Source organism: Heterocephalus glaber, unplaced genomic scaffold (genome assembly GCF_053883595.1).
Source record: "Heterocephalus glaber isolate CG9 unplaced genomic scaffold, H.glaber_assembly_v1.0 deba00001837, whole genome shotgun sequence".
NCBI lineage: Eukaryota > Metazoa > Chordata > Mammalia > Rodentia > Bathyergidae > Heterocephalus > Heterocephalus glaber.
Genome location: NW_028258493.1, coordinates 200,596 through 213,450, shown reverse-complemented (window position 1 = coordinate 213,450; position 12,855 = coordinate 200,596). Strand labels below are relative to the sequence as shown.

Genomic DNA, 12,855 nt, shown 5'->3' with positions numbered 1-12,855 from the left:
AGCACAATAATGTCGTTAGGGAGTATCACAAACCCCAATTTATGACTGTAATAGAAAGCTACTGTTATAAAAACAACATGGTATTGGCAATAAAACACCCAAGGATCAGTGAAAATGATTAGAAGATGCAGAAACAATTCCAAGCACACTCAGCCAGCTCATCATTGACAAAGGAGGAAAAAAAACTTATTGGATGAAAGGTAGCATCATTCATACACAATGCTGGAAAAACTGAGTTTTAACTTGCCAAAGATTAAAACGAGACCCAGATCTTTCAACATGCCCTAAACTAAAATGAGAATGGATCAAAAATCTAAATATTAAAACAGAAACATTATACCTGCTGGATGATAGTTTAGGTAGAACCCTTAAAGTAAATAACTTGGGAAAATACTTTAGATACAAAACCTCAATTACACGGAAACTAGCACAGCCAATCAACAATTATTATCCCATCTTATTAAAACTTAATTAGTGTAAGAATTTTATTCACATTTGCTTTTAATTAGCAATAATCATGACTCAGATAGATAAACCTCATTGGCTACGATACTGCCACTGCACAAAGCTCACATTTGCTTTTAATGGAATCAATATTGTCAAAATTGGGCCAGGGATTTAGCTCAGTGGTTCCGCCACCTGCCTTGCAAGTGCAAGGACCTGAGTTTGATCACCAGTACCAAAATATATATATATATATATAGTCAAAATGGTCATACTTTCAAAACTTATATATTTAAAGGATTTTCAGTCAAAATGCCAATGGTGTTGCTTACAGAATAAGAGAAAATATTTGAAAATTAATCTGGAACCAGAAGAGACTCAGAATAAAATAACCAATCCTGGGAAACAAGAGTAAAGCAAGAAGCATCACAAAACCTGACGTCAATTATAGTTCAAGTTTAGAATGATTAAAATGAGAGGGTACTGACACTAAAACTGTCATATGTGTCAAAGAACTAGAAGAGATGGTTCAGAAACATCTTTAGAGTCATTCAACTGTATGAGCTCTGACAAAGTGAACAAAGCATACCTTGGAGGAAAGACAACCTCTTTAGAAAATAGTCTTTGAAAAGTGGTAATCACTATGAAGAAGATGGAAGTTTGACCCATGTCTGTCACCACATACTGAATGAAAAACAAAATTGATAAAAAACTAAAGAATAGAATACAAATAATTATTCTGCTGAATGCTAAGTTGGTAAAATTCTTGAAGTCATTGGTGAAGGCAAGTCTTTCTGAAGGAAAGTACATAAAATACACCACCAAAATCAATAAATGGGATCATATCAAATTGAAAAGCTTGTGAGTAGCAAAGAAAGCAATCAACCAAGTAAAGACAAATCCTACAGAATGAGGTCTTCATTGCAAATTATTCCTCAGACAAAGGAATAATATTTAATATATGTGTATATCACAAATAATTACATCTCCAAAATTAAAGAACCCAATCCAAAAATGGGCATGTGAAATGAATAGACATTTCTCAGAAGTAAAAATGGCAAGCACATATGAAAAAATGTTCAACAGCTCTTGCTACTAGATAAAAAATAATTAAAACAACCTTATGATTTTCTCTTACAACAGAAAGGCAATCATCAGGAAACTAAATATTAACAAATGCCAGTATGCCTAAAATGAAAAGGGTACTTTGCTGCATTATTTATGGAAATATAAATTTGTACAGCCATTGTGAAAATCAATATGGAAATTTCTCAAAGAAGTAAACATAGAAATTCCATTTGAACAAGGTATGTAAATTCTTAATATCTTTTCCAAACTGTTAAGGACATCATGTTATACTGATATATGCATGTCTATATGTATAGCAGAAAAATTCATGATAGCTAAATCCTGGAAACAAGGTATGACTCCAATGACAGAAAACTGATAGAGAAAATATGGTATTTATACACAGTGGCATACTACTCTGCCATAAAGAAAGATAAGATTTAGTCATTTGTAGAGAAATGGAAGAACTTATGGATTTTATTTACTTTTCCTCCTAATGCATCAAACCTATGAAGCTTTTCATAGGTACATATATTTATGATATATGCATATGATTTATGGATGAGATAACTGGATAAGTTCACTCATTGGATTATCATGATTCTGGAATTGGCTGGATGGATATATTGAAATGCAAAAACCCATCCTGGGTACAAGTAGCACCAGCCTATAGGCTTGTAGGATGGATGGGATAAAAGAGAAAGGGAAGCTGGATGTTGCTTCTTCCTCCTGCCTTCTATGCCATAAACTGTTTCTCCTCTGCACTGCTTCTCTGCTATGCAGGCCTGCCTTGAAACCTCTATAAACTGGGAGGTAAAATTAGCCTTTTCTCCTTTAACTTGTGAGTGTCGGGTATTTGGTCTCAGCAATGAGAAAATTACAAAGACACATTTTGAGCCCATAATTTTTAATTCAATAAACCAGAAACACAAGGTTAAATATCTAATGGTTTCTCTTGCACAAGAAACTGAAATTAAAGAGCAAAGTAAATTTTGATGAAAGGAAAAAGAGTGATAGATATTTTGCAAACAATGAGAGGTCAAAAGACCCCAAATGAAGGGAGACTGGAAGGAGAGAGAATGTAAAATTATTCAAGATATGTCATGTACATGTACCAAATACGATGAATATAAACATTTTATGTTGTAAACATGAACAAAAAGAAACAATAGAGAACATACTACTAGTATGTAAACATACTAATGAAAATAGTATATGGAATTCTAGAAGTACAGGTCTGTGGGAAGGAGAAGGGGAATAAAATGAATCAAATATGTTAAGTACATGCACCTCCTCCCTAAGGCAAACCTCATGCACTCCAATAATGTACTAGTGAAATAAAATTTTAAAATGAAAAAATGTGCAGTGCACCTGGCTTATTTCATCATTCATGTTTAGTAACCATTGTCATATATTTAATCATTTTCATCTACCTAATTACTTCCTCTACCACTTGTCACTCTTTAATGTAAATTCCAAATAATATATTTTAACAATACATGTATCCATATATATATATATATATACACATACATATATATTCATGTTCATATTTAGTCTGTCATGAACTTCTTAGTTTTACTCCTGTCTCTGTCAAGGCTCAATTTATCTCAGAAAGCTTCCTTGCTGTCCATCAGGTAAAATGCCATGCTGGAGGGGCATCTGGTATTCCTCCTGCCCCCCATCTGGCTTCAAATACTTGTCCAAAAGCCATTGCAGTGACAAATGGTACTGTTGACGAATAAGCATGAGAGCTTGTTTCCTTAGGCACATTCCTGAACTTGATTGTTGAAAATGCCTCAGGATTCTGCATATAAGATGAGACAATTATGAGTGTGTATTGATACTTTTTAATTACATATGGCATAATTAATAAAACAAAACCTAAGCAATATTAACCAGAACAATGTCTCTCATCTGGCAGAAAAAATTACTCTTGTGCTCTGCATATTAAAACTCATGTGAGTGACACACACAATGTGTAAAAATCATTTCAGTGTGCATTTCCAGAGGCACAGATGTTTTTTAAATTTTCAGAAATCATTCTGATTTGATAAACCCCAACTAGATTTACAAATGCATGCTTTCTAAATCAAACATATATATTAGTGCATCATTTCTGTATAAATAGTGATTCAGTAAAAAAATCATGAGATTACTTAATTACCAGTTTGTTGCTAAAGTAGTTTTGCATAGTTTTAAGGGACAATTAATTCCAGTTTGAAAGGCTACAACAGCAACTAGATTCCCCAAGTGTCTGCATATGAAGATTTCCATCATTTCTTGCTATGAGTGCGGAAAGTCATTTATCTACCAGATCGTGCAAGAAGGAAATGAATATCAATATGTTTTTCTTACTTATTTTATTTTATTTTATTTGTTCTTTGCTTTTGGTACTGGGGATCAAACTCGAGTCCTTGTGCTTGCACAGCAGGTGGGGAAACCACTGAGCTAAATCCCTGGCCCTTCTTATTTATTTATTTATTTATTAAGTTCTTTTATTGGTACATTTTAGGTATACAACACAATTACATTTCTCATTGGGAATTGTACCTTTACATAATGCATCTTAATATTAAATAGTTTCTCTGGTGTGAGAAACTGAAAGTGTAAATAAGGACTAAAATGTATAATAGGTAATGTGAAATAGGAAGAAAAGAGGCAAAGGGGAAGGAAGTGGGAGGGCTAGGGGAAAGGATAGAAGGGAATGGGATTAATATGAGAAAATGGAAAAATAGGAACAAAATCTTTGTAAATAGGGAGGACTGGAGGGGTAGAAGGGAGGGCTGGGCAAGGGTGAAAAACAAGAACTAAGAGAGATTATGTAAAGGTGCAAATTTCCAACGATGAATGTCATTATATTGTATACCTAAAATGTACCAATGATTAGAATGAATAATCAATAATATAAAATAGGAAGAAAAGGTCCAAAGGGGTAGGGGTAGTGGGAGGGGCAGGGGAAAGGAAAGAAGGGAAAGGAAAAATGATGAGAAATGGAAAACATGGAAATAAAGTCTTTGTAAATAGGGAAGGGTGGAGGGGTGAAGGGAGGGCTAAGAATGGGGAATATCAATATTTTTGATGTAAAGGCCACACTGAGGTCCAAACATGCACTAATTTGGCCAAATCCCTTTACCAGTGAGCTACAGTGTTCTCTGAATTTCCTGATGTGTCTCTAAGGGCCCTGCTAACATTTAAAATTGTTTCCCTAAACTACATACTTGGAATGATGTAACAATTCTCACATGTTCAGATGAACCTGTTCCTGCTGACTGTAGCTTAACCATAAAATTACAGTTGAAGTCTTTAAATGAAGAGACACTGATGAGGCTTCATCATTGAAACAGTGGTTCATGTACCTTTGGACATCTTACATGGATAAAAGAGCTACTGGAGGAACTGGCTATTCCCAGTGTGTATCTGGTGAGTGTGGGGAATTATTATGAATATCTTGATGAATGTCTCTGTCCTTCCTTCTATGCTGAACATTCACTCACTTGAAATGAATTAATAACTTGTTTGAAAAAACAGAATAAACTCAATCAAACACATGTCTATCTGGTTATGCTGATATACAGTGGGCCCTTGAGTTACAACTGGTTTGACATATGAACAACTGGGATTATGGTTGGAATTCTAGTTTTAACTTAAGTCCTAAGTCTTGAGTTGCAATCTGAATGTTGGCTGCTTGTGCTTTCAGATGATTTCTGATGCAGATTTAATACTTAAAGAGTTCTGGAAGGAACATTTCCACATCCTATCCTGTGCAGGATTAACTGAGAAATTCTGGGCCAGTGTCTTCCTCAGGACACTGAGTTCTGCCTGGAAGAAATCATGTCCTAAAATTATACAGGAGACAAACTTTGAAGGCTGTAGAGAGGAGCCTGAGCTTTCAACTGACCAACTTGAGTTACAATCAGCCCTCATAAACAAACTTAGTTGGAAGTCAATTTTCGTCTGTAAATTCGTCTATTGCATATTTCACTAAATCATCACTCAGAGCAATTTTTTCCTGAAACCAAATGGTTCATTAGATGTAAGGATACAGGTCAGCTTCTCACCATGAATCAAATATGTAAACAAATGAGGGGGTCAAGAGCAGCCAACAGCCTCACCATTTCAAAAACTGGCAGCTCAAGTAGCCCAAGGGATATGAAACTGAACAGCTCTTTGTAGTCACTGTCAACTGAGAAATTGAAAATCGAGAACAGTTCTAAGCATTGTATATAAAGGTCAGAGAAGTTTAATCAGGAAGCTACATCTATGAGTTTCCCTGAGAAGGAAAGCCACTGTTTAACAGAAAAATGAGGGAATATAAATGTAATAAAAAGCACATAATCTGGAATATTTTATATTTAAATCATCCAAGAATCTTTTAAAGGTGCTGGATTTTGATTAGATTATCTGGTTGCAATTTTTTCCTCATTAGCACATGCTTTTTAGCTGGGCCAGAGCTGAGGAATGTTAGATACTCAAGAGTAATTTCCAGAATAACTTAAGTATTAAATCATTATGTAAACTGGTTTTGCCATGTGTGATTTATTTGAAATCTTATTTCATGCATTTTCTCTTTAAAACTCTACACAGCAAAACAGATAAAACATTTCATTTTGTAGCAAAAGTCCTGTTTGTTATAATTATTTTCTAATAAAGAAGATGTAGTCACATTTGTGACCATGACAAAGTCATAATTTAATGATTTTACATGAGAAAAACACTTATTAATTCATTTCAACAAAAGAAAGAGAATAAGTTATCTAGAGGAAACAATTTAATTACCTACATTATTTAAGTTACAATTAGCTCATGTGAGGATTAGATATTTCCAATGTTGCCATACCCTTTCTAATACCACAGCCACATTATTACACATAATGTTACTACATTATCAATTAAAGTTTCATGTATGGTGAAATTGTTTTAATTGTCTAACAGTTTTTGAAATGTTTCACATAATAAATATATGAAACATATCTTAGTAACATTGGGTCAGTTCACACTCTTGAGCATAAGGTTTCACAGTAGTAAGTAGCTTTGGCAAAAGGAAAGGAAACATTTAAAATCCCAAACCATGTGTTCTAGGAAGTCAGCTATTTTCTCACATACAAAGTCATGCTTTCCCAAATTAAAGTTCAAAAATTTAAAAAATGGACAAAAGAAGCAAATGTCTCAATGTTCACAGACAGCAACTTGAATAAATCTGAAAAAACTATCCAGGTAATTTGTTTAAATACATTGTGTAGAAGCGGATTATTTCTTGATACTGACTTTTTAATTCAGAAAATACTTTTATGTGCTTTGCTTGTGGAAATGTAAATTTCAACATCTGCATTTTGACAAATTACCAAGGTATTTTACTCTTCAATAGAAAAGCAACAATGCTGCTTTAATCATGTATAATGCAGTTATTTATATTCCATAAAATAATTATTCATTCACAACAGAATGCTAAAAGTGTGTGCATTTGTAAATTATATGCAAATATTAATGGTGCCTGATCTAACTCTAGATATCCAGGCTTCTGCTCTTCATTATTTTTTGCATAAATGGTGGGAGGTTAGTGCATACTAATTTCTTATTTGGAGTAAATCATAGTAACTTCTCAGAATGTTTAGAAATTTATGTTCTAAACCAAAGAGTGTAAGGTCATAGACTTTACATGGAGAGAGGCATGAGCACAACAATGGTAATGGCAGCAAGTTTCAGAGAAACAGACTTCAACTGTATTACATAGTGTTACAATTAAAGTTTAAGAAAAGATTCCCAGCATGTATGATCTTTGAGATGTACTAATTGGTTGAATAACAGAGATTTCTTGTAATTCTGTAAATATGTATGTATCTGTGCACATTTTCAGATACCACACCTCAGAATTTTTCCACAGGAAGAATACATTTCAAATCATAAAGTCTTAACCTTTAAATCAGCTGAATCCTTTTGATAGGTTTTATTCTGTCATGACTTTAGTTGTCTTAGGATAAGAAAATCAGTTAATATTGGTGTACATTGTTTCTAGGAGTAGAATTTATGCTTCATAGTGCAGTCTCTCACTCTAACCAAAGTACAGAAATATTGAGCATTTTTCTGATTCCTTAAAGCCATTCAATGATAAATAGTAGGGTTGTCTACAAAGTATAAAAACAAATTACTAGTTTTGGCAGAGAGAGACACAGTGGACCCTTGACTTATGACCTCAATGTATTTCAAAGGCTGATTGTAACTCATGTTCATCAATTGCTTTCAAAGTCTCTCTCCTGTTTAATTTTGGGCCATGCTTTCTTCCTGGTAGATATCAGGAATGTTGGAGACATTGGCCCAGGATTTCTCAATTAGTCTCAAAGAGGAAAGAATGCTGTAATCTTCCTTCCAGAACTCTTTAATGACTAAATCTCTACCCAAGAATATCTGGAAGCACAAGCAGATGTCATTTTGGCAAAAATTGAAGACTTTGATCATAATTTAAAACTAAAATTCTTGTCTTAACCCACATTATTCATATGTTTGGCTGGTCACAACTCAAGATCCACTGTAAAATGTGTGCCTTCATTTCCATGGCCAGTTTCCATCTTACAAAAATCACTCAGTCAACCAAGTTCTGTATATGTACCATTTCTTACTTATCATATAATCATTAAAGTTTATAACTATTTTTTATCAGACATTTAACTATACAGTGTTGCTGTATTGTAGTACAATTAAACTTTCATGAGACTCAGAGATGTTTGCTTCCTTTACTACTCTCCAAACTTCTGTAATAGCATGAGGTAAATATTTGTTGTAATGAAAATATCATAGGATAAATTAAAAGAACAGAAGATCACTAGAATGAAAATCTTTATTATTTTCTAGACAAGGGCATTTATCTTGTGTGAAGAAAGTAATAATTTTAAAGTGCTGAGTGGAAATAGCACCTGTGACTCCTGTCTCCCTACCTTATTCTTCAGAGGAGGACTTGGGGAGTGTCCCATTGGTAAATTTTCCTTGCTTAAAAATATTAAGGACACATATATGTTTCTGGCATAACACATGAAATTTGTATATGGTATAATTTAAATTAGATTAGAAGCATAAAAATGAAAGGGAAGGAAATTCTAACTCACTCATCAAAGGCAAAACATGAGGACCTTCTGCTTAAAACAGAGCCATTGAATTGGGCAGAGGACAGCAGATGCCTGAGAACCACTGGAGCAGTGCCTGGTTAGGTCTGAGCTCCAAGAGGAGACTGCTCTGAGAACACAGAGGCAGTGCTTTTAACACTTTTAGACACATAGGGGTGATAAATGAATTTTACCTAAGTAGTGTGTGATCATAGTGTACACTCTGAAAATGGAGGAAAGCTTAATGCATGTTAGCAAGTTTCCTGACAATACTAACCAGGGACATTTCAGTAATGATTTTCATATTCTGAGTAATTCCTCTAGTTCTCATAGCATCTCACCTAATAGCGTTCTGATTTTGAGACAAAGAGAAACAGAGAGAGAGAGACAGAGACAGAGAGACAGAAGCATCAATAGATAAATATTGTACCTAATTCAAGAAAGTAGCAGACAAAGAAAAATCTCTGCCATTTTTACACCAAGGGAATACTATCTCAGTGGTAGAGTAGGTCCTTAAGCATAGAAGTATTCAGGGTTCTGGGGTAGAGCTTAAGGAAGAAAAAGAAAAGAAGAAAGAATGAATGAATGAAAGAAAGAGAAAGAAGAAAAAGAAAGAAAGAAAGAAAGAAGGAAAGAAAGAAAGAAAAAAAAAGAAAAAAGAAAGAGGGAGAGAGAAAAATAGAAAGCAAGGTTATTTCAGTATAACATGCAGCTAGGATTTTGAATGAGATAAGCTATGTTCTTAACATCACAAATTATTGTATTTCTATTTCTATTAAAAATCTAGAACATAGGATTTTTTTCTTTCTTAATCATATCAAGTGATAGATATGAACTGTGAACAGTTTGGAACCTTTGCACATTAGAAAGCAAAAATCAATTGGAGCAATGTTTTCATGGTATCCCAACTTCATATTAAGATATGTGTATATCACATACATATCAAGAACTTCATTAGCTTTTGGAAGACCACAAGTCACATAAATTTCAATGCAGGAGGAAATTATAAACATAGCAATAATGACAATAAACACCTACTCAGGTTGATGGAGACTATCATTCAGACTAAGGGAGAATCATCCTAAAATATCAGGAGATCCAGACACCAAACATTCCTGTGATCCCTGGTCTGGAGTTTAATAGTTATGAAGGCATTTTTCACACTGTGATTCTTCCTGGGTTCAGCATTTCTGTCTTCTCTTCTCAGGCACAACCCGCATCACCAACAGATGTCCAACTCCATAACAATGAGTGGAGTTTGACACAATGATGATCAACTTTCTCCTCATGGAGATTTCTGGCATGTGGGATCTACAGATTTTCTATGCCATGTTCTTATCTCTCATTTATCTGCTGACCATAATGGGAAACCTTGTCATTGCTGCTCTCATCACGTTTAACAAGAGCCCTCATATACCCATGTATTTCTTCCTGAGAAACCTGTTCATCCTGAACTCCTGCTACATTTCTGTCATAGTCCCTAACTCCTGCATAAACTCCCTGCTGGGCACAAGCTCCATTTCAAAGGCAGGTTGTGTACCTCAGGTTTTCCTTGTGATTTTCTTTGTGTACATGGAGCTGCTGTTTCTCACCATCATGACTCATGACACTTTGCAGCCATCTGCAGGCCCCTCCATTACCCTACGATCATGAACCCTTGCCTGTGTGTCCAGAGCACATTGGCCTCTCTGCACCATGGCCTCATCTATGGAGCCCTGCACACCAAAAACACCTTCAGGCTGACCTTGTGCCACTCCCATGTTATCCACCAGCTCTTCTGTGACATTCCTTCTCTGCTGAAGCTTTCTCTGACACTTTCAGCAACCAAATCACAATTCTTTTCTCTGGTATGGTGATTGGTGGTGGGTGCTTAATTTATATCATCAAGTTTTATATTCACATATTTTCTACTGTACTCAGGTTTCCAGTGGGAGCAGATAGGAAAAAGGCCTTTTCTACCTTTTTCCCTCACATTCTTCTGGTGTCTGTCTTCCTCACCTCATGCTTTTATGTCTACCTGAGACCCTCTTCAAAGTCTGCTGGCACCATGGATATGGTCCTTTCTGTGTTTTACTCTGCAATACCCCCTTCAACACTATTATCTACAGTCTCAGAAATGAACAGATAAAATGTGCTATCAGGAATCTCATGACAAGAATGTTCAGGAGATGTAATGAGAACTATGGAGTCTTTCCAAATCCAGCTTAGTGATAGACATGCTTTTGGAAATAAATATAGAGAAGTGATTAAAATTATTTCATACCATTTGTGTTTATTCACTATTTAGCACATTTAAACCTATCATATATCAAAGTCAATCCTTTCTAAAGTGTTTGGAAAAGTTTAATATAAGCAAGCAATAGGCAAAAGAACTGGTTGATGCAGAGGAAGTCCAAATATTTTGACATCTCAAATGTCACCCAAAAGGCTCCTGTGTTGAGACATGCTGCGTTCGGAAAGTGAGAAGATCATGGGGACACTGCACTAACCAGCATTTAAAAATGTAAAGATAATGTTGAATGGGAAACATGCAGTTGAAGTCCCCACAGGGTACATGAACGAAGCTATCTCTTAGTTACTCTTGATGTTATCAAAGGCTGACAAGCAATGACATCTCTTAATTATGCAGAGACTGAACAAGAGAAAAGTAAGAAGGATGGCATGCAACATAACAAAAAATCAAAGATGCATATTATGAAATACTAGGGGAAAATATACCAAAAGTGGTAGAAATTCAGTTCCTTAGTCGCTATTTCCACATTTTAATTGACAAAATTATATACATTTATTGTGTACAATATATTTTATTGAAATGTGAATGTATTTTGAGTAAGTTGTTCTCAAAAAATTGGTAGTGGATCTAGTAAACTCAAGTAAAGAAACGGGCATATTCACCCATGGAGCTGCATGGGCAGAACCATGCAGGCAGAGCACCCAGAACAGGCTGAGCCCAGCTCTGTCTGGCTGGCTATGTGTACTGGTGACCAAGAGCTGGTAAGGACCCCCCAGGCATGCCCACCAGCCACCTGTGGAGCCGAACAGGCACCTACAACAACAGAGCCCCCACCCCTGACACCTCTGGCCGCTTTCCTGTGCAGCTACCAGGTTCTACACTACAGAGGTCCAGGGGGACATAAAGGCCATTGTTCTGAGCTACAGAAGTGAACAAGAGAGAGAGGGCCTCTCTCAGGCTCCCTGATGATAACTGAAGCCCCCTGGAAAAGTGAGAGAATCTCTGCAATAAAGGCACACCAGATCACAGTACTAGGTAAGTTAGAGGGATCACCACCTCCTATCAAAACCTGGGGAAAGGCAGGAAACTTCAAGGGAAAGGCAGCTTAGAAATCTGCACAGTTCAACCCTGTAGGACAGGGAGCCCAACTTGGGACTTGCAGCCAGAAATCTGCCTGAATCTCAAGGGTCTGTGTCTGGCCTACTGAGACTCATTGACATATAACTGCACACTGCTGCACATGTTGTCTATTGTGACAGAAGAGACATACCCTGAAGGAGGCCCTTCATTTTTATCATTCATTTGTTATTTTCAAAATTGCCACTATTTTTTACTATTATGTTTAATATTTTTCTTCTTTTTCTACTCTTAAAATTTTTATTTTTCTCTTTTCTCTTTCTCTTCTCTCTCTCTCCCTCACTCTCTTGCTGTCCCACATTGTTCTTCATCTCTCTTTTTTCCTGCACTGGCCCTAATTCATATTTCTTCTTTATTTTTCTTTTCTTCTCTCACCTGCATCCTCTGGCCTCACTGCTAAGCTTCTTCTATCCTTCTATCTCCTATCCCTCCTGCCCAAACTCTGTCTAACTCCCCATTCCTAATGGTAAATTTCCTATATTAAAGAGTTTATTCACTATAAACATATGTTGTGTTGGTCCTTGATTTTTTTTAATTCACACAGTTAAAGGTGATAGATTAATAATTACCACAAATTGTCATTTTCTAAGAGGTACTTGATGCTATTGTGTTGCTAATTGTATAACTTGGGCTAAGGTGTTGTGATTGATCTAATCAGTTGTCCTTCCTGATATAATGAAAATGAAACAGCCTCAGAGCCATTAGAGACTCAAAACCTAAAGACCAGCGATAACTGGAAGACACCTCTGAGAAGCAATCAATCCATAAGGGTTCTAAATACATCAACAAAGATACATAAAATAAGCAACTTCAAAGTATCAACCCAGGAACTAAAACAAGGACAGTACCAAAAACAAAAATGAGAAGACATTTAAG

At 35.6% G+C, this 12,855-nt stretch overlaps 1 non-coding gene and 1 pseudogene across 1 annotated transcript; one reads left to right on the top strand and one right to left on the bottom strand.

Annotated features, from left to right (window-relative positions):
* Positions 1–423: 423 nt before the first annotated feature.
* LOC147820597 (U4 spliceosomal RNA) lies at positions 424–570 on the bottom strand. The gene has a single exon (XR_015448382.1). It is a non-coding gene; the product is annotated as a U4 spliceosomal RNA (small nuclear RNA).
* Positions 571–9,571: 9,001 nt separating this feature from the next.
* Positions 9,572–10,893, top strand: LOC147820596 (olfactory receptor 14C36-like; annotated as a pseudogene).
* The last annotated feature ends 1,962 nt before the right edge of the window (positions 10,894–12,855 follow it).